This window comes from Leucopleurus acutus (assembly GCF_964270905.1).
Source record: "Leucopleurus acutus genome assembly, chromosome: 2".
In the NCBI taxonomy this organism is placed as follows: domain Eukaryota; kingdom Metazoa; phylum Chordata; class Mammalia; order Artiodactyla; family Delphinidae; genus Leucopleurus; species Leucopleurus acutus.
In genome coordinates, this window is record NC_139143.1 from 118,411,018 (window position 1) to 118,437,669 (window position 26,652).

Sequence of the window (26,652 nt, forward strand, 5' to 3'; positions counted from 1 at the left end):
TCATTTGTGACAGTTAAGGCTGGTGTCAAATGAGTCAGTTGGCAGAGGGCTACTTGTTCTGAAAAAAGAAGAAAAAAGCAATGATTAAATGCCACCCCCACCCCCACCCCCAGGCAGAGAGCAAGCTGAACATAATGACTCAAGTTCAAACCCTAGAAAATCTAGGCGGAAATGGGGTGGATATATTCTTCTGTCTCTAATTTTCTCTGTGTATATTCATCTTTGATCGTAACGGTGTGGATGAATGTGTGGCTCATCAGTTAATCATCATCTCAAATTTGCTCAAGTCATTGTATAGCAATAATGCTACCAAACTGTCTTTGTCCAGTTGGAAATGAGACCCAGCCCAGAAGACTTGCTAACTTTCTCAAGCATGTATCTTCATTCTATCACATAGCTTTTTCCTATCTCATGTGTTTTTGGCTGAATTGTGTCCCCACAAAACTCATATGTTGAAGTCCTAACCCTAATACCTCACCATGTAACTGTATTTGGAGATGGGGCCTTTAAAGGGGGTAATTAAGATAAAATGAGGTCATATTGGTGGGCCCTAATCTAATATAACAGGTGTCCTAATAAGAAGAGGAGATTAGGACATAGAAACACAGTTGGAAGGATGGCCATGTGAGGGCTTAGAGAGAAGGTGGCCATCAGCAAGCCAAGAAGAGAGACCTCAGGAGAAAACAAACCTGTTAACACCTTGAACTTGGACTTCCAGACTCCAGAACTGTGAGAAAATAAAATTCTGTTGCTTAAGTCAACCTATCTTTGGTATTTTGTTATGGCAGCCCTTGCAAATTAATATACCATGTTTTAAATCCAGGGTTGTTTTTAGGTTTTTCCATTACTTCTCAGAAGATCTTTACCTTGATTTTTAATTTTCTTTCCTCCCTTGCCTGAGCTAGATTTTCTTGCCCTAGGAAGTCATACTCAGGTATCAAGCTTCATCCACATACTGGAGTACAGGTATTTCACAGATGTTAACAGTGTTTGAAGAGTACCCAGTGTTAGTAAATCTTGACTGGTATTTTGAATACAGCTTACATTTCTACACCTACATAAAATCCTTGTCACTGCCTCACCTGTGGGTGTCAGTTCTTAAATAATTTAATTTTATAGCTAATAAAATAAAAAACTGAACCATATATAATTGATTTCTCACCCCTCACCAATACCCCAAGAATTTTTCTTCTTTTTCTTACTTCCTCTCTTGGTAAAATGCAGAAGCATGCCCATTCATCTAAGTTCATGTTCTCAAGCTAAGGACTTAGGAGTCATACTTGATCTTTTCCTTGCCTCATACATCCAACTCATTACCCACTTCTGCCTCATACATCCAACTCATTACCCAACTCATTAGTACTTCTGGGTACTCATTACCCAACATCTAATAGGAAAAGACTTGTAATATTAATCTATAATATTAAATTTGAATTACAAATATCAGTATGGACAAATGAAGTTCAAATATCAATATGGACTAATGTATTAAAAATATCTATGTATTTATGTATCTACCTATCTATCTATTCTAGCTCTGTCCACTGAAAGAACATAGAAGCTATGATATCCCCCTAGCAATAAGCACATCCAGAATCCAGATTTTGGTTTCTATTCATCATTAGCTACAAAAAGAATAATGGTCTTTGGAGAAATAGCTGATTCTAGGTGTTGGGCAGTGAAACTACAAGGTGAGTTTAGGATATCTTGTATCAGAAACCAAGGAAGTGCTCAGTGATCTATGCGGGCATGTTAAAAGGACCCAGGAACTAGTTTGAAAGGATTTCCACTACACAAATTTTGAACAATTTGAAGTATAATTGATTGTAAAACATTGAATACATAAAAATCTATTAGTCCATAGTGATACCCCAAAAAAGTGAAGGAAAGGAGAAAAAAATCATTTGGATCATTAGAGATGACTACTCAATAAATCCTTACTCTGAAATTGGTAGGAAAATGGAAAGAAGTAAACATTTACTGTACCTTTTTATGAGGAATTTTATATTATCCTAGTTAATGAGGGAAAACTCATCTTTAGAAAAGAATGAAAAAAAGGAGCGATACTATTTGAAAGTCATTATTTTGCAACTCCCAATGAAATAATTGATTCAGGCAAGGATCATCAGTGGTGAAAGTTTATTACAGAACAGGATAGTCACACAGTGACAAACATCACCACACATATTACTTACTAATTGTAAAGAGCAGAAGGGAGAGATCTGGTAGTCACCACTTTGACCAAGTGATCGACCTAAAAGCATTGATAATATGCTATAATCTTGCATTATGTTTCTCCTGATGTGATGCAGATGAAATCCACAGAATTGTTTATGAACTACTCTTGCCAAAAGTGTTCAACCTGAATCTAATTAAGCCTTTGGACCTAACTTCAAATATATAGGAATTATAGGACACCAGAGAACAATCAAATTACAAGGAAACCTATGGAGGAATCCCAAATGTGAAATATTATATACAACTTTTTGGATTCTTCCAAAAGTCACTATCATCAGTGAAGAAAGAGTAGGGGGCAACTGCTCTAGATGAAAAGAGATAAAGAGACATAACAACCAAATACAGTATATGAACCTTGATTGACTCTTGGCCTGATAAAAGCAGCTAAAAACCATTTTGGGAACAAGTGGAGAAAATGTGAATATGAGCCATATATTAAATGATATGACATACGATATTAAGAAACTAATATCAACGTGCTTAGATATGATAATGAATTGTGCGATACAGAAGAAAATTCTTATTTTTAGCAGATGTGTATTTGGGTGTGACTAGGAAGCAGGATCCTCCTCTCAAGGGGCAATATTACTCAGGATCAGTTGAATGTGGGCCCAGTGTTGCTAAATCTTTGTCTTGGACAATAAGTCAACAATAAAGGTTTGTATACAAATTCTCATTTTAAACACTGACAAGTAATTTTCTTTAAAACACCGCAGGCTGAAAAAAATTTGGGCTACAGTGTAGGACTCCTCCACACTCACTCTTTCATATTGGTCTCGGTATCATTCTTTATTCTCTCTTCTTGATCTAGAATACTTTCTCCATCCTTTTGCCATTGAAGTCCTGTGAGTCTTTCAAAACCCAGCAAGCAAGGCCATTCACCTTCTCAAACTCTCATAGGCAGAGTCAGCGCTCCCTCTTTGGAGTGTCTGGCCGTTTATACAAACCTCCATCCTAGGACTTGTAATGGAATGACATATTTGGTTGTCCGTCTCCTCCCACTGGGTTCTGAGCCCTCATGATCAAAAGCCACAGTTTATTCATTCTCGTCTACCCCGTAATGCTCACAGTGTCTAATATAAAGTCAGCCCTCGATGAACATCTGTTGATTGAGTTGCAGCCTGTTAAAAGAAATGCTGCAGAAAAATTTAGGACATGGTTTCTGTGGCATCCAGTTGGAAATGTACTTAAGAATGTCTGTGAATCAGTAAAAGAAATTTTCCTATTATTATATTCCAAGTAAGGCTGTCTCCTGGGATCATTTGTCTCTTATAGGAAGTCAGGTAAACAAGTTCAGTTTTAAAAAGAAAAAAATGGTCAAAATAAGATTCTTTCTGACCTTTTAGTCCAAGAGAATGGGTAATAGAGAACTGTTTCAAGGATGGATTTTCTAGGACAATTTTGACCAAGATCAGGCCAAGGATCTAGGCAGCTTCAGTAACCTACAAATACTCTAAACCTACTTGAACCTATACAAGAACTGAATGGTAGAGTGTGTACTAAATCAAGTCACCTCCTCCCTTTTGGGACATCAATTCCTATACACCCTACACACCCAGTTCTCTCCTTCCTGTCTCTTTCATGCATTTTTTTTTCTGCAATGCTTCCTTTCTTTCTCTCTTCCTTCCTTCCTTCCTTCCTCTCTCCTTCTTTCTGCATTCCTTTCAAAATCCAGCTCAAAACCTACTTCTTCCAGGGAGTCTCTGATAAATGCCACATGCCTTGATTTTTCCTTTATATTGTATTCTCCATTTATCTGTATTCTTTTATGCTAGGTATGGTCTATTCCTGTGTAGGCTATATAATTAGAACGATTATGTTATTAAGAATAAGATAATAATAATTTGGAGGGATAATAAGATTGTTAAAAATTCAGCAGGAATGTAAATTGATACAGCCACTATGGAGAACAGTATGGAGGTTCCTTAAAAAACTAAAAATAGAACTACCATATGACCCAGCAATCCCCCTACTGGGCATATACCCTGAGAAAACCATAATTCAAAAAGAGTCATGTACCACAATGTTCATTGCAGCTCTATTTGCAATAACCAGGACATGGAAGCAACCTAAGTGTCCATCGACAGATGAATGGATAAAGAAGATGTGGCACATGTATATAATGGAATATTACTCAGCCATAAAGAGAAACAAAATTGAGTTACTTGTAGTGAGGTGGATGGACCTAGAGTGTTTCATACAGAGTGAAGTAAGTCAGAAAGAGAAAAAAAAATACCATATGCTAACACATATATATGGAATCTAAAAAAAAAAAAAGGTTCTGAAGAACCTAGGGGCAGGACAGGAATAAAGACGCAGACATAGAGAATGGACTTGAGGACACAGGGAGGGAGAAGGGTAAGCTGGGACGAAGTGAGAGAGTGTCATGGACAAATATACACTATCAAATGTAAAGTAGATAGCTAGTAGGAAGCAGCTGCATAGCACAGGGAGGTCAGCTTGAGGCCAGTGACCTAGAAGGGTGGGATAAGGAGGGTGGGAGGGAGATGCAAGAGGGAGGAGATATAGGGATATATGTATATTTATGTATATTTATAGCTGATTCACTTGTTATACAGCAAAAACTAACACATCATTGTAAAGCAATTATACTCTAATAAAGATGTTAAAAAAAAAAACTCCAGACCCCTTCCTGGAGATTCTGATTCTGTTGGCATGGGATGGGGTATGGGTACAGGTATTTGTGTGTGTGTGTGTGTGTGTGTGTGTGTGTGTGTGTGTGTGTGTGTGGTACGCGGGCCTCTCACTGTTGTGGCCTCTCCCGTGGTGGAGCACAGGCTTTGGACGCGCAGGCTTAGAGGCCATGGCTCACGGGCCTAGCTGCTCCATGGCATGCGGGATCCTCCCGGACTGGGGCACGAACCCGTGTCCCCTGCAACGACAGGCGGACTCTCAACCACTGCGCCACCAGGGAAGCCCGGGTATTTATATTTTTAACAAGCTAATTTTTTTTTTTTTTTTTTTTTTTGTGGCTGTGCCGAGCAGCTTGCAGAATCTCAGTTCCCTGACCAGGGATTGAACCCCAGCCACGGCAGTGAAAGCCCAGAATCCTAACCATTAGGCCACCAGGGAACTCCCGCAAGCTAATTCTTATCATCAGGCAACTGGGAAACACTAGCCTTATCCTTATAACGTTTGGATTTTGGGTCAGATTAATTAGGATTTGAGGCTGGGCTCTAGAGGTTGTTAGCTGTGTGAAGCATTAGACAAGTTACCGTGTCCACAGACACGGCTTTTTATCTAGAAAATGTGGATGATAATCACTATTCCCCATTTTCCTGGGGAATTAAATGATTCATGTAGCGCATTAGTACAGTTCCCGGAATATTCTAAGTTCTCAGTAAATATTGAAAATTATGTTTATATTTGCTTGTAATTTGTTTGGTTATTTACTATGATTCAAGGTCTGGGTGATGGGTTTTTGGTTCTTCTGTAACACTGGTGATTCAGGGTAGGGTGACCCATAAAATTTTGCCCCAGCCGAAGACTATTGTTGAGAGCCTGTTAACCTTTGCCAAGTTTTTATTGCCTCAACAAGGTATCTCTTTTCTTTGTCCTCTTTAATTTTACCTGTCACCTCCATTAAATTATAAAAAGATCTTGTAGGCCAGTGACCCAGAGAGATACTTTTGTTACACAGTAAGTAGATCCAATACCTTGTATAGTGGGCTATCAGCAGAGGGCATTATCTAATAGAACCCATATTTATTTCATAGAGTTGTAGAACCATCATTTCTTATTTAGGTTACAACAGCTCCTAATGGGTCTTAGAGTCTTACACTCTTACTCCCCTACAATCCAGTGTCTACACAGTAGCCAGTGTGATCTTTTAAAAATGTAATCACAGAAAGTCATTCCCTTTTGATCTTCCAATGCTTTTCACTGTATTTAGAATAAAATTGAAATTCCTTACCACGGTTTTGTAAGCCCTACCTGATCTGGGCTGGTCTGTCTGACCTCATCTCCTGTCATTAACTTCCTGTATTATTACATTCCTATAACTTTGCTGTTCCTCCTGTCTGGGTTTTTTTCCCCTAGATATTCCCATGATTAAGCCCAGATGTCACCTTCTCAAGACCTTCCTTCTGCTCCCTATTCAAAGTTTTCCTCCCATTAGTTTCTATCCTATTAGTCTGCTTTATTTTCTTCTGATCACTTACCCACTGTCTGATATTGTATTTATCAGTAACTGTTGTTAACTTGCTTGTTCATTGGAAGCTCCATGAGAGCAGGCATCTTGCCCATCTTGTATTCCTAGCACTGGGGACAGAACGTGGCACATGGCATGCGCTCCATATATGTTTGTCAAATTGATAAATGAACTTTACAGATAGGCTGAAGTACATCTACAGAATCCAGTAGATTTCAACTTTTTTTAAAAAAAGCAGAAGACTCATCAAACAAAATATTTGGTTTTAAATAATTAATTTGTATGTTTGTTCAGTTCTTTTCACTCATTTCTTGACAATTAATAAGATTCTATACACAGAACAAGTTCTTAGCAAATACTTGGCAATTTAATGACTCCTTGTTCAACAAAAACTACCACCAGGGGGAAATCAATCCTCTGACCAGTAGCTGCAGACAGTGAGAAAATCTGGCTAGAGGAGAAGCAGACCTGACCCCAGGGGACAAGGGCAGGTGAGAGGCACTTAGTGTTCTGGCAGCACAGCTCCTCCAGGGTTTCTCTGCAGCTCTATAGAGAGAGCAGTAGGAAGCAGAAGAAGCAGGGCCATCATTGAAGCACCCAGAGGAGAAGCAACAAGAGAGGGCTCTTCAATGCTGCCAGAGCTGCAGTGAGAAGCTGCCTGGCCTGGAGTGGCCTTGGGCCAGTGGCTGCAGCACTGCAGGAAGGATGGCAGTGGTGGTGCTGGCAGCAGTGGTGGTGACACAAGGATAATATCTCAGGGAGGTAGGGACATGGGAAGCAGGCTCCCTCAAGGTGCAAGCCAGAAGGGACTTGGGAAGGAGCAATAACTGAGAGATTACACTTTTATAATCTTAATTTTTTTAACATTTTAAAAACTAATTTCATAGAACATCTACATAGGAACAGTTACTGATACATTCTGTTACACTAACATTGTATGGTTTCAGTTCAGTAATTTTCCATTAACAAATATTTTTTCTACCTACTACAATTCCCTCCTTTTTCCTTAAGACGAGACAACTAAGGCTCAAGAAACTACTCATTAGTTTATAACCATTCTTCTCTCTCTTTAAAGTTGCTATACATTTATAGAATTTGTGTTTCCATTAATGCTTCAATTTTTTGATGCCACTTTGTATACAGCACTTAATTATGGAGAAAAGAAAAAGCAAAACTAAAACAAGGAAGGATATATGCTATATCTTTAACAATATATTTTCTGGTTCCCTTTAGATGCCCAGTCAACCAGGATCACATACAGGTTTCACGGTTTATTGCAGATATGTGAAAGACTTACTGGTCTCACACATTTTATGTATGTTGACTTCTATGTTTTGACTCATCTAAATAAACACAGCAAGACTCATTTACAAGGGTACATATGCTTTCTATTCAACCAGAAAAAAATCTAAAGCTAGATGTAGAAAAACAATGATACTAAAAAACTCTTTAACTTCAGATTGTATTAGACTGAGATTTTCTGCAGTAAAGTTCTTTACAGTTAGAAGGGTGCCTGAAAAGTTTGCCATGGATGTGGAAAGTGCATGAAGTACTGCTCCAGGAGACATTATACAGATGAAATACTTTAATCCACTAGCATAAATGCTCTCTTAATTCTTTCCCAGTGGTCCTTTGGAATGTGTTTTATTTGCTTTTGGTAAAGTCTGGATGCCAAGATGCAGGAAATATATTCCCTACAGAACAGGTGTCTGTTTAACCCCCACGTATGATTTTATAAATAAGTTTAGCTAGAAACAGCCTGGTGGGAGCCTATATAATGTTTACGCTGTAATTTCAGGTCCCATAATAGGTCTGGAATAGTGTAGGCTACTATTACACTACTGCACTCCCACCCCCCAAAATAGGAACTCCTAAAGGGTGCTATATGTAGGCCTATCAGTATAAAAGCTGGGAGATAAATCCATATTCCCACCATTTTTTTTTGTCTAATTATTCAATTTAATTCAACTACTTCCCTAGAAATGAATATCAGAGAAAAGTATGCTCAGAAAGGTGATTTTGGGAGTAGCTGACTTACCATTTTCCACAATGGTTATTCTGAAGTTTGGGTAACAAATGGGGTAGTGACCTCCTTTTCCTTCCCACTAAAAATTAGGTATCTAGTTAAGTCCATTAGACAGGCAGAGTAAATTACGGGGAGAACTGAGTGTAGAGAGTAGTTCACTTATCTTCTGTAATAAGGTCCCTTTTGACTAATTCTCTACTGAAGTTCTCACTTTATCTACAGGGTTCTTCAAAGGGAACGCTCACAATGCTCATCTTCTGTAGTCGAGTTACAGGACTCTTGGGTACATATTCAGTACTTGATTGTATTTTGGCATATCAGGACAGGACATAGTTGGGTTGAGAAGACTTTACTTTCTCAACTGTGGGCTGTGTAACTGTATTCCTTTCTCAACTGCAACACGAGAGATATGAGAAGGAATGGTGGATCTTTATAGTGATGAAGTTAGGAGTTTGTTAAACTGCCTTTTGGAAGTCAGCGTAGGAGTAAGTAGTGCTGATGGGTTCAGTGCGGGTTGTTTCCTTAACTGTTTCAGTTAACCAGCCACAGCAACAACCAGAAACACATGAATTAGGAATTTATTTTAGGTACTCAGGTATGGGAGTGGCTCTACTCAATGTTGGGCTTAACTCTTTGGTGGCAAATTGCAGTGCTCCATTTAGAGTGGCATGATCTCTAGAAAGCTGGCTGGGACTCATGAGGGTCTTTTGAAAAGGTGGGACTCGAGAAGCAAGAAGAACAACAATCCTGCAGCCTGTGGGATAAAAACCACATTCATAGAAAGATAGACAAGATGAAAAGGCAGAGAGCTATGTACCAGATGAAGGAACAAGATAAAACAATTAAATGAAGTGGAGATAGGCAATCTTCCAGAAAAAGAATTCAGAATAATGATAGTGAAGATGATCCAGGACCTCGGAAAAAGAATGGAGGCAAAGATTGAGAAGATGCAAGAAATGTTTAACAAAGATCTAGAAGAATTAAAGAACAAACAAACAGAGATGAACACTACAATAACTGAAGTGAAAAATACACTAGAAGGAATCAATAGCAGAATACCTGAGGCAGAGGAATGGATAAGTGACCTGGAAGACAGAATGGTGGAATTCATTGCTGTGGAACAGAATAAAGATAAAAGAATGAAAAGAAATGAAGACAGCCTAAGAGACCTCTGGGACAACATTAAATGCAACAATATTTGCATTATAGGGGTCCCAGAAGGCGAAGAGAGAGAGAAAGGACCCTAGAAAATATTTGAAGAGATTATAGTCGAAAACTTCCCTAACATGGGAAAGGAAATAGCCACCCAAGTCCAGGAAGCTCAGAAAATCCCATACAGGATAAACCCATGGAGAAACATGCCTAGACACACAGTAATCAAATTGGCAAAAGTTAAAGACAAAGAAAAGTTATTGAAAGCAGCAAGGGAAAAATGACAACATACAAGGGAACTCCCATAAGGTTAACAGCTGATTTCTCAGCAGAAACTCTACAAGCTAGAAGGGAGTGGCATGGTATACTTAAAGTGATGAAAGGGAAGAACCTACAACCAAGATTACTCTACCCAGCAAGGATCTCATTCAGATTCGATGGAGAAATCAAAAGCTTTACAGACAAGCAAAAGCTAAGAGAATTCAGCACCACCAAACCAGCTCTACAACAAATGCTAAAGGAACTTCTCTAAGTGGGAAACACAAGAGAAGGAAAGGACCTACAGAAACAAACCCAAAATGATTAAGAAAATGGTAATAGGAACATACATATTGATAATTACCTTAAATGTGAATGGATTAAATGCTCCAACCAAAAGACACAGGCTTGCTGAATGGACACAAAAACATGACCTATATATACGCTGTCTACAAGAGACCCACTTCAGACCTCGGGACACATACAGACTGAAAGTGAGGGGATGGAAAAAGATATTCCATGCAAATGGAAATCAAAAGAAAGCTGGAGTAGCTATACTCATATCAGATAAAATAGACTTTAAAAAAAAATAGACTTTGAAACAAAGAATGTTACAAGAGACAAGGAAGGACACTACATAATGATCAAGGGATCAATTCAAGAAGAAGATATAACAATTATAAATATATATGCATCCAGCATAGGAGCACCTCAATACATAAGGCAACTGCTAACAGCTATAAAAGAGGAAATCGACAGTAACACAATAATAGTGGGGGATTGTAACACCTCACTTACACCAATGGACAGATCATCCAAACAGAAAATTAATAAGGAAACACAAGCTTTAAATTACACAATAGACCAGATAGATGTAATTGATACTTATAGGACAGTCCATCCAAAAACAGCAGATTACGCTTTCTTCTCAAGTGTGCACGGAACATTCTCCAGGATAGATCACATCTTGGGTCACAAATCAAGCCTCAGTAAATTTAAGAAAATTGAAATCATCTCAAGCATCTTTTCTGACCACAACGCTATGAGATTAGAAATCAATTACAAGGAAAAAAAACGTAAAAAACACAAACACATGGAGGTTAAACAATACGTTACTAAATAACCGAGCGATCACTGAAGAAATCAAAGAGGAAATCACAAAATACCTAGAGACAAATGACAATGAAAACACGACGATCCAAAACCTATGGGATGCAGCAAAAGCAGTTCTAAGAGGGAAGTTTATTGCTATAAAAGCCTACCTCAAGAAACAAGAAAAATCTCAAAGAAACAATCTAACCTTACACCCAAAGTAACTAGAGAAAGAAGAACAAAGTAAACCGAAAGTTAGCAGAAGGAAAGAAATCATAAAGATCAGAGCAGAAATAAATGAAAGAGAAACAAAGAAAACAATAGCAAAGATCAATAAAACTAAAAGCTGGTTCTCTGAGTGGATAAACACAGCTGATAAACCATTAGCCAGACTCATCAAGAAAAAGAGGGAGAGGACTGAAATCAATAAAATTACAAATGAAAAAGGAGAAGTTACAACAGTCAACACAGAAATACAAAGCATCCTAAGAGACTACTACAAGCAACTCTATGCCAATAAAATGGACAACCTGAAAGAAATGGACAAATTCTTAGAAAGGTATAACCTCCCAAGACTGAACCAGGAAGAAATAGAAAATATGAACAGACCAATCACAAGTAATGAAATTGAAACTGTGATTAAAAATCTTCCAACAAACAAAAGTCCAGGACCAGATGGCTTCACAGGTGAATTCTATCAAACATTTAGAGAAGAGCTAAATGTTTGATAGAATCCCATCCTTCTCAAAGTCTTCCCAAAAATTGCAGAGGAAGGAACACTCGCAAACTCATTCTATGAGGCCACCATCACCCTGATACCAAAACCAGACAAAGATACTACAGAATAAGAAAATTACAGACCAATATCACTGATGAATATAGATGCAAAAATCCTCAACAAAATACTAGCAAACAGAATCCAACAGCACATTAAAAGGATCATACACCATGATCAAGTGGGATTTATCCCAGGGATGCAAGGATTCTTCAATATATGCAAATCAATCAATGTGATACACCATATTAAAAAACTGAAGAATAAAAACCATGTGATCATCTCAATAGATGCAGAAAAAGCTTTTGAAAAAATTCAACACCCATTTATGATAAAAACTCTCCAGAAAGTGGGCATAGAGGTTAACCTACCTCAAAATAATAAAGGCCATATACAACAAACTCACAGCAAACATCATTCTCAATGGTGAAAAACTGAAAGCATTTTCTCTCAGATCAGGAACAAGACAAGGATGTCCACTCTCACCACTATTATTCAACAGTTTTGGAAGTCCTAGCCAAAGCAATCACAGAAGAAAAAGAAATAAAAGGAATACAAATTGGAAAAGAAGAAGTAAAACTGTCACTGTTTGCAGATGACATGATACTATACATAGAGAATCCTAAAGATGCCACCAGAAAACTACTAGAGCTGATCAATGAATTTGGTAAAGTAGCAGGATACAAAATTAATGCACAGAAATCTCTTGCATTCCTATACACTAATGATGAAAAATCTGAAAGAGAAATTAAGGAAACACTTCCATTTACCACTGCAACAAAAAGAATAAAATACCTCAGAATAAACCTACCTAAGAGACAAAAGACCTGTATGCAGAAAACTATATGACACTAATGAAAGAAATTCAAGATGGTACCAACAGATGGAGAGATATACCATGTTCTTGGATTGGAAGAATCAGTATTGTGAAAATGACTATATTACCCAAAGTAATCTACAGAGTCAATGCAATCCCTATCAAATTACCAGTGGCATTTTTTACAGAACTAGAACAAAAAATCTTAAAATTTGTATGGAGACAAAAAAGACCCTGAATAGCCTAAGCAGTCTTGAGGAAAGAAGACAGAGCTGAAAGATTCAGATTCCCTGGCTTCATACTATACTACAAAGCTGTAGTAATCAAGACAATGTGGTACTGGCACAAAAACAGAAACACAGATCAATGGAACAAGATAGAAAGCCCAGAGGTAAACCCACGCACCTATGGTCAACTAACCTATGACAAAGGAGGCAAGGATATACAATGGAGAAAAGACAGTCTCTTCAATAAGTGGTGCTGGGAAAACTGGACAGCTACATGTAAAAAATGAAATTAGAACACTCCCTAACACATACACAAAAATAAACTCAAAATGGATTTGAGACCTAAATGTAAGACCGGACACCTTTAAACTCTTAGAGGAAAACATAGGAAGAACACTCTTTGAGATAAATCAGCAAGATCTTTTTTGATCCACCTCCTAGAGTAATGGAAATAAAAACAAAAATAAACAAATGGGACCTAATGAAACTTAAAAGCTTTTGCACAGCAAAGGAAACCATAAACAAGACGAAAAGACAGCCCTCAAAATGGGAGAAAATATTTGCAAATGAATCAACGGAGAAAGGATTAATCTCCAAAATTATAAACAGCTCATGCAGCTCAATTTTAAAGAAACAAACAACCCAATCCAAAAATGGGCAGAAGACCTAAATAGACATTTCTCAAAGGAAGACATACAAATGGCCAAGAAGTACAAGCAAAGCTGCTCAGCATCCCTAATTATTAGAGAAATGCAAATCAAAACTACAATGAGGTATCACCTCACACCAATTAGAATGGGCATCATAAGAAAATCTACAAACAACAAATGATGGAGAGGGTGTGGAGAAAAGGGAGCCCTCTTGCACTGTTGGTGGGAATGTAAATTGACACAGCCACTATGGAGAACAGTATGGAGGTTCCTTAAAAAACTAAAAATAGTATTACCATATGACCCAGCAATCCCACTACTGGGCATATACCCAGAGAAAACCGTAATTCAAAAAGACACATGCACCGCAATGTTCATTGCAGCACTATTTACAATAGCCAGGTCATGGAAGCAACCTAAATGTCCATCGACAGATTAATGGATAAAGAAGATGTGGTACATATATACACTGGAATATTACTCAGCCATAAAAAGGAACAAAATTGGGTCATGTGTAGAGACGTGGATGGATCTAGAGACTGTCATACAGAGTGAAGTAAGTCAGAAAGAGAAAAAAAATATCGTATATTAATGCATATATGTGGGAACTAGAAAAATGGTACAGATGAACCGGTTTTCAGGACAGAAATTGAGACACAGTTGTAGAGAACAAACGTATGGTCACCAAGGGGGGAAAGTTGCGGGGGGGGTGGTGGTGGTGGTGTGATGAATTGGGAGATTGGGACTGACATGTATACACTGATGTGTATAAAATAGATGACTACTAAGAGCCTGCTGTATAAAAAAATAAATAAAATTAAATTTAAAAAAAAAGAAAAAACTTAAATTACATGCTTACACTGAATTAAAAAGAAAACAAAAGAAAAGAAAAGGTGGGACTCCACAAGAAGCTAGAGGAGGCCATTCAGGAATTGGTTCCAGTTTGGGTACACAATGGGAGAAATGAGAGAGTCTTAGAACTATCTCTTGAAGTATTCGGACCTGTGTGCTAGCATCCAAGAGTTTAGCATGATATAACCAGGAATTAGGATTTAAATGTTTCCAAGTTGTAGAATATTTTAAAAGGCACTTAACCTGCCAGGCGAGACTCTCAAGAGGTGTTAGGTTGGGCACCACAGGGTCCTCTTCTTCAGAGGAATCCTACTCTTCCCCAGAACTCTCATTTAGGTAGTTAGCGTTTTCTTTTTCCTCACTTTCTGATTCTGATTAGGGATCAGGAGAGGGATTTCTAGGACACATTAGAATAGAACAACAGTATAGGAAAAAAGGTACCAGAGAAAGGTAATAATCTAAGCCCATAAAACACTAACATTGGCAGATAGATGCAGAAGATGAAAAATCCTTTTAGTAGGATTCATTTGTCCATTTCTCAGTCTGTTACACACACACAGTATGCCTCTGGCTCGTACCACTGTGCAGTCCTTCAAGATTATGTTGTATATTTTTCACTTACAAAGAAGACAGCTCAGTTCTCAGGACCAGTTCAGTGTGTAAAATTTAGTCACTTACCAGTGGCACAGGTCAGAGTCTCTCCTTCAAATCCTGGCTACCCAAGAGGAGAAGGAGTCCTCGTCTAGGCAAGCTGATTTTCTTAGTGTGATCTCAACTGGTCGTGATATTATGGAGAGACACTTTGTGTGCTCCTTTTTGTTGGCAGGGATATTATATCTATCTGGTAATGAAAAGAAACTCAGTGGTCACCTTCTTTGTCCACTGGTACAGCAACTTTTGTGCGGGGGGTGGTGGGATGAGTTGTCAAGGATCTGTCTGGTGTGTACGGATCCAGTGTTTTCATAGGTGGTGCAAATGCCCTTGGAAACTGGTGACGGAGTTGTTGGACTATCTGGAAAGGTAGCCTTAACCCATGGAGGATCGTTTCTTCTTCCTTGCATCACCTCCAGCCGCAAGACCCGACTAGGCCTAGTGCTACCAGCTTTGTTCCCTATAATCTTAATTTTTTTGCATGTAAAACTGAGATTACCTTAAATTTGCAATGGACATATTTGGATTAAAATTGCTTTCAACAACATACTATACACTTCCAAATCATCTAAATGTTTGCAATCACGGTGTAGCACCATTAAAATGTACAATTACATTATACTTTAAATCGGTATTTCCTTGGGATGTTCTCATATTTTTTAAGAATAGAAAGCTTATCTAAGGCTTCTTCTGTAATGGAAATGGAAACCTTGCTAATATCTGAATCATGCTTAGTGTAAAAGAGAAAAATTGGACCATCTGAACACTCAGTATCCTTTCTTGGCATAGAATGGTAGAGTAGTGGTGTAAAAAGAACTGCTTTTTTTTTTTTGCGGTACGCGGGCCTCTCACTGTTGTGGCCTCTCCCGTTGCGGAGCACAGGCTCCGGACGCGCAGGCTCAGCGGCCATGGCCCACGGGCCCAGCCGCTCCGCGGCATGTGGGATCTTCCCGGACCGGGGCACGAACCTGTGTCCCCTGCATCGGCACGCGGACTCTCAACCACTGCGCCACCAGGGAAGCCCAAGAACTGCTTTTTTTAAAAAAAATTCAAAGTGTTACTAAGTACCATAGTCCTTTGTCTTTGGAAATACTGTGGCTTTCGGGGTCACTGGCTGTTTGTCGTATACCAATCGAGGACACGATTCATCAGCTGTGGACATTCTTTGCATTCTTAGTGTTGTTCATGGTTGTTTCTTTACCTCATGGGCTCTATGACACCTTTCACTAAAATAAGCCCTCGAGTTTGTGATTACATTGGGTTGGTGGCTGGCCTTCCAGCTGTCCTCCAGCCTGAGCTCATGAGAAAGCAGTCACAGTTGTCAGTGTCACAGTGCTGTTCTGTTAGATTAAATCCAAAAAAACTGGCTGTATCCAAAAAACTTCTGGTATAAGATTTATATTTTTTTCTGTTTTGAATTAATGAAGCAGAAGCACAAGCTGTGAGCAATGTCTATAAACAGCCTTGGTTCTTCTATGAGGAACGTCCTCAATGTTAGCACCTGCAAGAAGATAGTGTGTGTCAGATTAATTTTATAACATTAGCGTTTGTACAGAATAATGGCAGGAAGACAAACTGGGTTGTACTCCTTATTGGTTATTATTAGCTGATGATATTCCTATGAAGCCTTGAGTATTGGGTTAAATCACATGAAATTGCTATTTGTGTAGGCAATTTTATATGGCTCTAGGAGATAAGATATATTTTAATTAGTTCTCTCTACATAATTGTGAGTCTGCCACAAATACTTTAAATTAATACGTATAATTTAAAAATTAGAACATGAAAGGCAAGATTTGTTTGTTCTCATTCTTGCTGTTTTTACTCTGTCATTGCTCTCTTGCTCTCAAGGAAATGGAGTGGCTGCCTAAAAATATATCCTGACGTTTGCCATTCTGTAGCCCCTTGAGAGGTAAACAAGTAAAAACCCAAATACTATATACTCAGTTGCAGGTTAAATTCATCTTTAGTCTTCTAATAATAATTTAAACTCATAGCTGTCTCTTTATGAATTTTTATCAAGTCTTTATGAATTTTTATCAAGTCTTTTCTTTAACAGAGAAGACAATTCCATCACAAGAATGTATTAGACGTATTGAAATGCCTTACTCCTCCCCCTTCTTCTGTATTTCTCCATTTGCAGTTTCATCGGTGCAGAAAAGGAGCTCTGGCAACTTCTGCTGAGACTTTTCCATAGGAAATCCTTCCAAAAAAAAAGCAACAGCTATTTTGAAGACCAACTTTCCAAAAATTATATTCAGGTAAGTTAAATTTTAGATGTCATCCCTTATAGCTAAAAGTGAACACATTTGACTTAATCATGTTAATCAAAAATGTATTTGCATTCAAGTGTTCTTATATATCAGTACTCTTGGATGAATTTAAATTATATTGACAGAAAACATCCATTTTCTCACATTTTCAAGTACCAAGAAAGTTTTAGAACCTGGCCTATAGCTTGGTTGTTTTGGGGAAAAAAGTATGATTCAGCCAAGGCTGATCTTGTTTTTCCTTTATTCTTTAAGCCAGAAACAATTACTTTTCATTTCAGGATTAAGCGGCTATAACATTGCCATTCGTCGCCGAGGCTCCTGGTTTCAGCATGTCTGCTTGGTTCCCAGCCAGTCCTGGGTGTTCAGGTAGCTGCTGTGGCTGGGAGTGCCTCTCCAGCCCGCATTCCTTGGCTGTGAATTTTGCAGCCCTGTTTATCTAATGAAGATCTCCCCATAGTGAGTTGCTCATGACGTTGTCACACAGATGTTAATGAATGGTATGGAAAGATACTGATTCTTTTTCCTCGTGGAATGCCAGCCAATCCTGAATCTCCCAGTCCTTTCACTCTGGCTGATCACCACAAAGGCCTGGTGCTAAGATCTGATGAGATCTGTCCTACATAAACCAAACTCCAACAGGATGCCTATACATCCTCTCTGTGAGGCTATCATCCAAACCTGTTCAGAGAATTTTTCTACAATTACGTTCACCCAAACACTGACTCTCACTACTCTGCCCTGATCATATTTTTAATCTATAAATGCTGTCACTGACTTCAGTGCCCAAAGACTTTCTTCCTTCTCTTGAAACTCATGAATTTACTTAGGATAGCTTGGGATGGCTTTAGAGTCTGGCTTTCTCACTCTTTCACGTGTCTTCATTTTGCCTTCCCAAGCCGGACTGTGAATTCCTTGAGAGAGGAGCTCCTGAAAACTGGTAACACCTTATATAGACAGATAGGCAGGAAAAAAAAATTTTGGACAGAAAAACATTTGTTGTTCTTAGTAATCCAGAAAATTTGCCTTAATATGTTCAGAACACTCTAGATGATGTGCTGTAGTATAGGACTCCTCTCCTTTCCCCTGCCTGCCCTCTGCTGGAACGGCTCACGAGCAATAAGATGGCCAGAGCAGGATATCGTATGGGGAATGTGGGAAAATAAGGGGCTTGTCTGGCTGAAAGGCTAGCGGAATAACTGTGATTTTTGAGTCTACAACCTAGATCTTTGAAGCTCCCCATTATGGGCCTTGGGATAACTAGCAGCCTCATTACAAGACCCCTAATGGGTTCAACCTTGCACAGGGATGTGATTCTCCCTGCTGGCATGAGATGGACCGAGTGACCTTGTGTGTCCTCCTCATCTGCTGTGCTTGTTTATCTCCAGAACCACCCAATAGATGGCAGGTAGCTGAGCCAGGTAGTGCCCCCTCCCAAACACAGAGGCCCTCCCTGTTCACCAGCCCCTCAAAGCCTTTACCACCTTCACATTTAGCAGGCATTTACAAGGATCTGGCAAGACTACCAGTTTGGTAATGCAATTCAGGAGGTGAGTTTGAAATTCTAGACTGGTTTCCTGTTTCGAAGGGCAGCAGGATATGACAGCTGCTGAGGCAGCCCATTTGCCCTTTGGAGAGGAGAAGCGTGAGTGTCTGATCACTAGGCGACCTCTTCCTCCTGCTGGCCCAGGCGAGGTGTGGGCAGTCCCCTTCCCTCTCCCGCCGTTACTCAGGTGGCTAGATGTTATGAAAAAAGAGAAGGAAAAACATGTTTTTTGCTTTTTAAAAATTATTATTAAAAGGGGGCACTTTCTGGGGGGGCAGAATCCATTAGCTGAATCCATTTCAGTATCAATGGTTAATCAATTTAGGCAGCTTTAATGCACTTTTATTATGTAGCCTTTAAAATCTGTTCTGGTCCGTCCCATAAATACTAGCACTACTTTATATGTATGATATCCCTTTTGGAAGGGTGAATCTGAATTATCATCCAGGTATTAATTTGCATACAATGCTGTCCAGGCAATGCAAAAACGCTTCCTCATAGTTTGAGCATTGTTCAATACATTTTGAAGTGGGGAAAAACTTTTCAGATATGACTCTACATTTTAAGTCAGTGGATAAATCAGTCCGGTTGCCTCCCAAAACATAATTTTGAAAATCAATTTTACCGTACTACGAACTGAATAATTGATTTCCGCATTTCATTCTGTAAATTAAACACTAGGTTTTGAATTACTAGAAGAAATAGTACAGTCAGCCAATAAACCTTTCTTATAAAATGACAGCGTTTTAATTTATTATATGCATTAGCATTTATTCATGCCTAAGATTTCATCAATCAATTTTCTATTTAAAAAAGATGTCTCTGGAAACAGCAGTGGAGAAATGCTGAGTTCCAAAAGCAATGTTGTGAAAGGCAGCAGGGCCAGCGCTCTGGGCACACATTGAACTAAATTATAGTCAATAACTATGCGGCTACAAGTATAAGCCCACATTTTTTTAAGTATCTACCTTATGAACTGACTCTCTTGGAATGTCAGAGTTTAAAAAAGAAAATATTTAATTTTCACTATTTAAGAGGTGGGCTGTATTTGTTCAAAATTATAGCAACCTCTGATATTACTTTAAAATATTTATTTTGTCACTCTGACAGGCTTCTTATTCACTGCTCTTGAGTTTTACTTCTGTGTACAGTGGTGCATTTCAATAGTTGGCTTCAGATTAAATGAATATTAGTACTTTGTGATGATTTTATTAATTAGTTGTTTTTGAAAACTATTTTAAGCTGAGCATTACTCCAAAATAGAAGCTCTAAGAATCAGTACCATCAGATAGATGTTAATTTAAAATCATTTATTCATTTCATTCACTTTAAAAAATTTTATTTAACACATATCAGGACTGAGTTGTCCACAGGCAAGATAGGCATAGCACCTGGCATAGCAATAGTTTTAGGGACCTGTGCAAATGTTTTAATTTCCTTTAAAACCAAAAGAAAAGATAAACTCTTAGGTCAAAGAAAATATTAAAATATATAATACTAATATAATCATCTTTATACCAAGGTATAAAATACAATTTTTAATATTTTTATGGAGGAAGAGGTCCATGAAAACTAAAGTTCCTAGGACCCATGAAAGTTATAATGTAACCTAGGCCATATTTCACCTATGTTAGATTCTAGAGATAAAAAGATAAGACACAATTTCTGTTCCCAAAGCATTCACAGTCTAATGAAGAAAATGGACATAAAACAGGTAGTTCATAATGTGGTTTCCTTGAAGTTATTTGAAATAGTAATTATAGCTTGAAGAACACAAGAGTTTTACTACAAAATGTCATTCAATACATAGACTCGGTGTTTTCCTTCTTTTAGTTAAACTTTACAAAAATAGGACTTGCATATATTTTAATGGTACATAGACAGCATTACTACATATTTTTTCCAGACACTACTGATGTTAGCATTCAGATCTGTGAGTCAAAATGTTCATATCTTATAAGCACACTTCATCAACAGGACCACAAAGGAAATGCCAGGTCCTAGGTATTGATGGTTCCATGGGGAAAATGAGAAGAGGTTCGGTTCTCCCTAGCTTAGCAAAGCTTGCTTACTTATGTCCTTCTGAGTTTTATTGAGGCTTCAGACATGGAACAGAATCTTGGCTGTACTTTCTCTCTTCATAAAATTTCTCATTTATATGAGATTCAGCACTCGTTTTCTTCAATTACTGTTTCTAAATGCCATAATTGAGGTAGTCAGAATGTTCTCCTTAACCTAAATCTTCCTTGCTAATATTTGGGCCCACTTCCACATTTTTTGTTATCAATTGGAGAATGATTTTTCACCATTTTCAATTTTACTTGCATTATCTTATTACACACATAAGCTTTTTGAATAAGCAAGGCATCATAGGACATTGGAAAGAATACAGGCTCAGACTAACCTGGGTAGGAATCAGAATTATGTCATTCAAGCTGTATGACCTTGGTCAATTCATTTAAACTCATTGCATCTCAGCATCCTCATCTATAAAATGGGGATCATTATGCATGTGGTAGAAAATTGCTGTAGGAATTAGAATAATATATGTTAAGCATTAGGCCAGTATCTGGAATATAGGGGATGTTTAAAAAATAGCTGCGGTTATTATTTGCCATATTTTGCAAATTAAAAACTGAAACACAGACGTATTAAATGACCTTTGCCAGTACTGTGGGGTTAGGGCACCCAATTATTACCGGAAAATTGCAGCCTTACTTTTGATCAAGCCTTATTAAGAATGAAGTTGTAGAACACAGAGAAAGTGCAGAAGCAAAAGGTACAGAAAAAGCACTGACATCAAAGCAACCAGATAATCAATATATATTTATTGAACACATTGTAAGTATAAGATATTCTGTGCACAAGTTGGGCCACTTTGGTTTGCCAATGACTGAATCCTAACTTGCTCAAACGAAAAGGAGAACTTGTTGGCTGGTATAATCCAAACACATGATGTAGGGAACTGGTCCTGGGGGTGTCTGGATTCTGTGACAGGAACACTTTCAGGGCTCACACTCTATTTCTAACCAGGGTGTCTGGTGCTCTTTGCAGGTGGCTTTCTCCATGCCATGGGGCACATGGCTCCTATCAACCTTGGTCTCTCATCTCATCCTAGCAGCTCTTCTATCAGCAAATAAAGATTTTTTTCCTCTTTGGCTCCAGTCTGAAAACAATCCCAAGAATGACTTTCATGGGGCTAACTTAGGTCATATATTCCTTCCCAAACCATTCACAACCAGGAAGATAGGGTAATATGATTGGTCCAATTGAGGACACATATCTGCGGTTTTCATTAGAATTTTGTTCCTATGGGAAAAGGTGCATTGGGCACACCAAAATAGTAACCTTTATCTTCTATCAGAGGTAATAGAGTAATTAATATTTTAATGGTAGAGTTGGTTCAAAGAGCCAAAAGACTACAATCTCAGGATGTCTAGCTAAGATATTGCAAGGCCTGAATGGACATGTCCATTCTTTTCAGCCAAGAAAGGAAGCCTATCATACTTTTGTCTCCCAGTATGTTGGCTCATAGAGTTAAAAACTTAAATTTATTTCTTAGTATACATACTTTTTAATGGAGAAAGTTATAAACACTTGGGTACTATCTTAGAAAAAGCAGAACCTCTAAAGAGGGTGATTGAAGGTGACATCGCTGTTGTTTGAAAAACTTCAGCATGTCATGTCCTGTGGGAATGCATTATTCTAACAATTTGCTTAATATTTTTGCTTCCTGTAGAGTTGGCTGTGGGTGGGAACTCAAAGCAGACTTGTAAATTGAATTCATAGTGGATGAGCTTGTCTTGAAGTCTTTGCTGGGTTGTTTAAGACACTGAACTGTTTGTTCTTGGCTCCAGTACTTTCAATGTCCACTCACCATTGTGTTAGTGGGAGGACTATTGTATTGTATAAGAGATCTGGAGAGCTTGTGACTGAGTAGAGTCAGTGTTTTGACTTTTTATGCCAACATCATCATTTCCCCACCTGTTTCACATTTCTCCTGTCAGTTGGGCCCTCAATTCAAGGTTACCTTGATTACTTTCAGGTCTCGAGTCATGAATCTCTCTAAATTATTTTTACCTTGAAAATGTTCTTTCACCAACTCACTTTTTCTTCCTTCTGTTTCAAAATTAGAGGTATCCCTACCCTTTTCCAGCACTAAATTCTTCCCTCTTTCACCTCCTTAGAAAACTAACTCCATCCATTACTTCATCTTCTATTTGTATCTCCAATTATTCCTCTCTGATGCATCTCTCCCCACTTATCTACCTACAAGACTATCTCCTTGAGATATCATCAAAAGGGATAATGTATGTGGAAGTACATGGTTGCCCTAAAGTGGAATATAAATATGATGCAATATCACTGCTATCCTATCTTTCTCCATTACCCCACAATCATCTTAAAAAAGTCAATATAAAGTATTTCTTGACTTTACTTTCTCACTATTCAATTCATTATTTAATATCTTAAAATCTGACCTCATTCTCCTAACTTACTGTCCCGGGGTTCATATCACTGCTTGTCTTTCCTCTAGCATGTGACACAGTTGACTAGGCCCTCCTCTTGGTTTCTATAACCTCACTACCTTGATTTACTTTCTCTCTCTCTGACCACTCATATTTTAACAATCATCTTTTTCCTTCTGTCTCTGAATGTGAGTGGTCTCCATCATTCTGTCCTTGCTTCTTCTCCCTCTGCCTCACCTCTCCCATTCTCACAAATACTTCTTGAAAGAACTTCCAGATCTCTCTCTTCACATCAATGTCTTTGTTAAATGCCTGCTGATAACTTTAACCTACATATCTCACCAGCCCCCAAACATACGTATACTAAAATAAACTTTTACCCCATCCTAGGTATCTTCTACCCTATCTCAGTCCACAGTATTACTTTTCTACCCAGTCATTTAGGCTTAAAGCCTTGTGTTTGATCTTTGGTTTCTCTCTCTCCCTTATCCCCGAATCCAGTTTAAGCCATATTTTAAGGACACATTGTTCTATTCACCTACTTTCACTTTGTCTCTCTTCCTTTAGGCATTATAGTTCAGACTGCTGGAGTAGCACACAGTCTATTATTTTGATTTCAGTGAGGTTGTCCAGAAGCATTTTGTGGCCATACTTTTTCTCTCTTCCTCATTCTTGATTCTTTCCCATTTCTGACAAGAATAACTGTTTGAACTTTAATTATAGAGATCACTAAATCTTCTTCTACACAAGTACCCTTCTCATAACCAGTATACACTAATGTGTCAAGTGTAACAGTCAAGTAACAGTAAAGTGTAAGCTGACTATTGTAAGCAGTGACATAGCAAAAATACATTTCATAGCTATATGTTTTATTAATATAATTTGCATCTTCAAATAAGTATCTTCATATTAGAACAACATTTCTAACATAATTGATTTAGAAAGCTGAGGTTTTGAGGATCTAGTGATGAGCTAATGAATGTATATTGAACATATTGCTTGAGTTTTGATACTTTTCTAGCAATCATCAGAATATAATAATTCCAGCCTTGAGGACCTTCATCAGAAACATCACCTATCAATCCCTAACACTTTTTCTGCAGCTCCTATTAACAAAGAATGATTAAAGACAACTTCAGTTTTCCCAGTTCCAACCTTAAAGATGTATGATGTAACAATAGCATGCTGTGTAGCTGTAAAAAAAAAAAAGAATGTCTTATGTCTTATATGGAAAGATCTCTGTGTGGACTAAGTTGTTTGTGTCTCCCCAAAGTTCATATATGGGTGCCTAATCCCCCAGTGTGATGATATTTGGTTATAGGGCCTTTGGGAGGTAATTAGGGTTAGATGAGGTCATGCAAGTGGGGCGCTTATGGTGGGACTGCTGCCCTTATGCCCTTATAAGAGACACCGGTGAGCTTGCTGCCTTTCTCCACCATGTGAGGACACAGTGAGAAGACGGCTGTCCGTAAGCAGGAAAAGAGCTCTCCACAGAACCTGACCATACTGGCACCCTGGTCTATGATTTCCAGTCTCCAGAACTGTGAGAAAATAAATTTCTGTTATTTAAGCCACCCAGTGTATGGGATTTTGTTATGGAAGCCTGAACTGACTAATACCATCTCCAAGATTTATTTTTAAATGGGGAGAAAAGGGTGCCAAAATAGTGTACTATTGGGGTTAAATAAAGAAGGGAACATAATCTATACTTGTACTGGCTTGTATATACAATTTAAAAATCCTGGGAAGTAAATGAGAAACTAATAATGTTGGTTACTTTTAAGGGGATAGGAACTTGGCAGATAGAAGACAGGGCTGGAAAAGAGACATTGCTGTACATCGTTTTATACTTTTGATGCTTGAAGTATGTGAATGTGCTACCACTTCAAGAAATTAAATAAATAAAATGTACTAAAAATAATAACAAGAACATTTTCTTTGGAAAAACAAGATTACATTGATATAAGGAAAATAGTGTTTACATTGGAAGAGGATTGCCGATTAGCAGAGTAATTATAGCAGAAGCTGGCATCTGATGTGGGCACAATTTGAAGATGAAGGAATTTGAACTATTAATTACATTAAATTGCTTTCCCATTCAGTTCTTTAATAATCCCCATGACAATATAGACCATTCTTATCATTTACTGCCCCTTTCTTGGATCTGCATTTGCTACTGCCTGTGGAGCTTGAAGTACCCCACATGCATGCATTTGATTGAAAGATGATAGCCACAGGTTCGCAAGTCCTCCCTCGGTAATGCCCAGATCGTCTCTGAGCATAATGCCTCCTCCTTCAACTTCCCTCAGTGGTTGATCCTATATTCAAGGATGCAACTGCTGAGAAAAGGACCTATCATTCATTTGAAAGAGGTCTATCTCCCTTCTGTGGACAAAGGTATAACTTTTCTCACAACTGCTTTGGCCAATTGAGCATCCAGTTGTTCTAGAGACATTATATCATACTACCTCAAAGAGTTGTCCTTAAATGTAATTCTGGTCTTTTCATTTCTGTTTAGCATCTATCAAAGATTTCTTCTCCATTGGTCATCTAGCCTCCACTTATCTCTCTACACCAATTGACTCATTTTGAGTTGTTTTGCCATGACTCCAAAGTGCTTTTTTCCTGTCTCCATGCCTTTGTAAATGCCATGTCCATTGCCTGGACCACGCTTCTATTTGTTCCTTTTGATGAAGCCCCCCCAAATGGAGATAGTGTTTTTCCTGACATCATCCTGTATTTATTGAACCCCATTGAGATTTTCTATGTGCTTGTTCCTTCCTATTAGATTCAAGAAGTTCAGGAGCCATAGCATATTCATTTTGCATTCCCAATGCGGATATCCAGTAGGCACTTGATGGTTGAATGAATGAGTAAATATACAGTCTGGCTGAAATGTTAAAGACAAAAATATCATAGTACTCTCTAATAAAATCCTATCCAATGCTTAGGAGAAATGCTTCACAGGCGGATTCTAACTCTGCATTGTAAATGTGTTATTCAACCCCTGATTGATTTGTGAGAACTGAATTCTGTCAGGACAATTCTCCATGAGCCTTTTGATTTCTTGGAATGCATTCAGTTTTTTAGATTTTTTTGGTGTGTGGTTTGAAAAGTCTGCTGGACACCCCCAAACTAAGGTATCTCTATAAGGATCTCCTCTGTTTAAGTGCATTTTATTTCTAACATTTTAAAGCAGAGATGACAGCTCTCAATCCAGTGGATTTTCATCCTTATCTCCAGAAAACCACATTTCTTATGCTTTGTGGTAAAGTAAGTTACATATGTATAGATACTGCCTTGTGGAAGTGAGCCTTCGGCTAGAACCTCAGATCCACATTTGCTTGCCAGGGAGCAAGAGTGACAGCAGGGTAATCTCTATCACTTTGTAAATTAGATATGTTTCTCATGTGTCTTTCTCAAAGATGCCCTTTTCTTTTTTCTTTTTTTTTTTTTTT

The 26,652-nt window shown here is 38.1% G+C and overlaps 1 pseudogene across 1 annotated transcript; it reads right to left on the reverse strand.

Moving 5' to 3' along the window:
- Positions 1 to 8,865: 8,865 nt before the first annotated feature.
- On the reverse strand, positions 8,866 to 14,666 carry LOC309979060 (DDB1- and CUL4-associated factor 16-like; annotated as a pseudogene). The gene is made up of 2 exons: positions 14,268 to 14,666; positions 8,866 to 9,139 (listed from the first exon to the last, which is right to left on the reverse strand). The product of its transcript is annotated as a DDB1- and CUL4-associated factor 16-like (transcript).
- Positions 14,667 to 26,652: the final 11,986 nt, after the last annotated feature.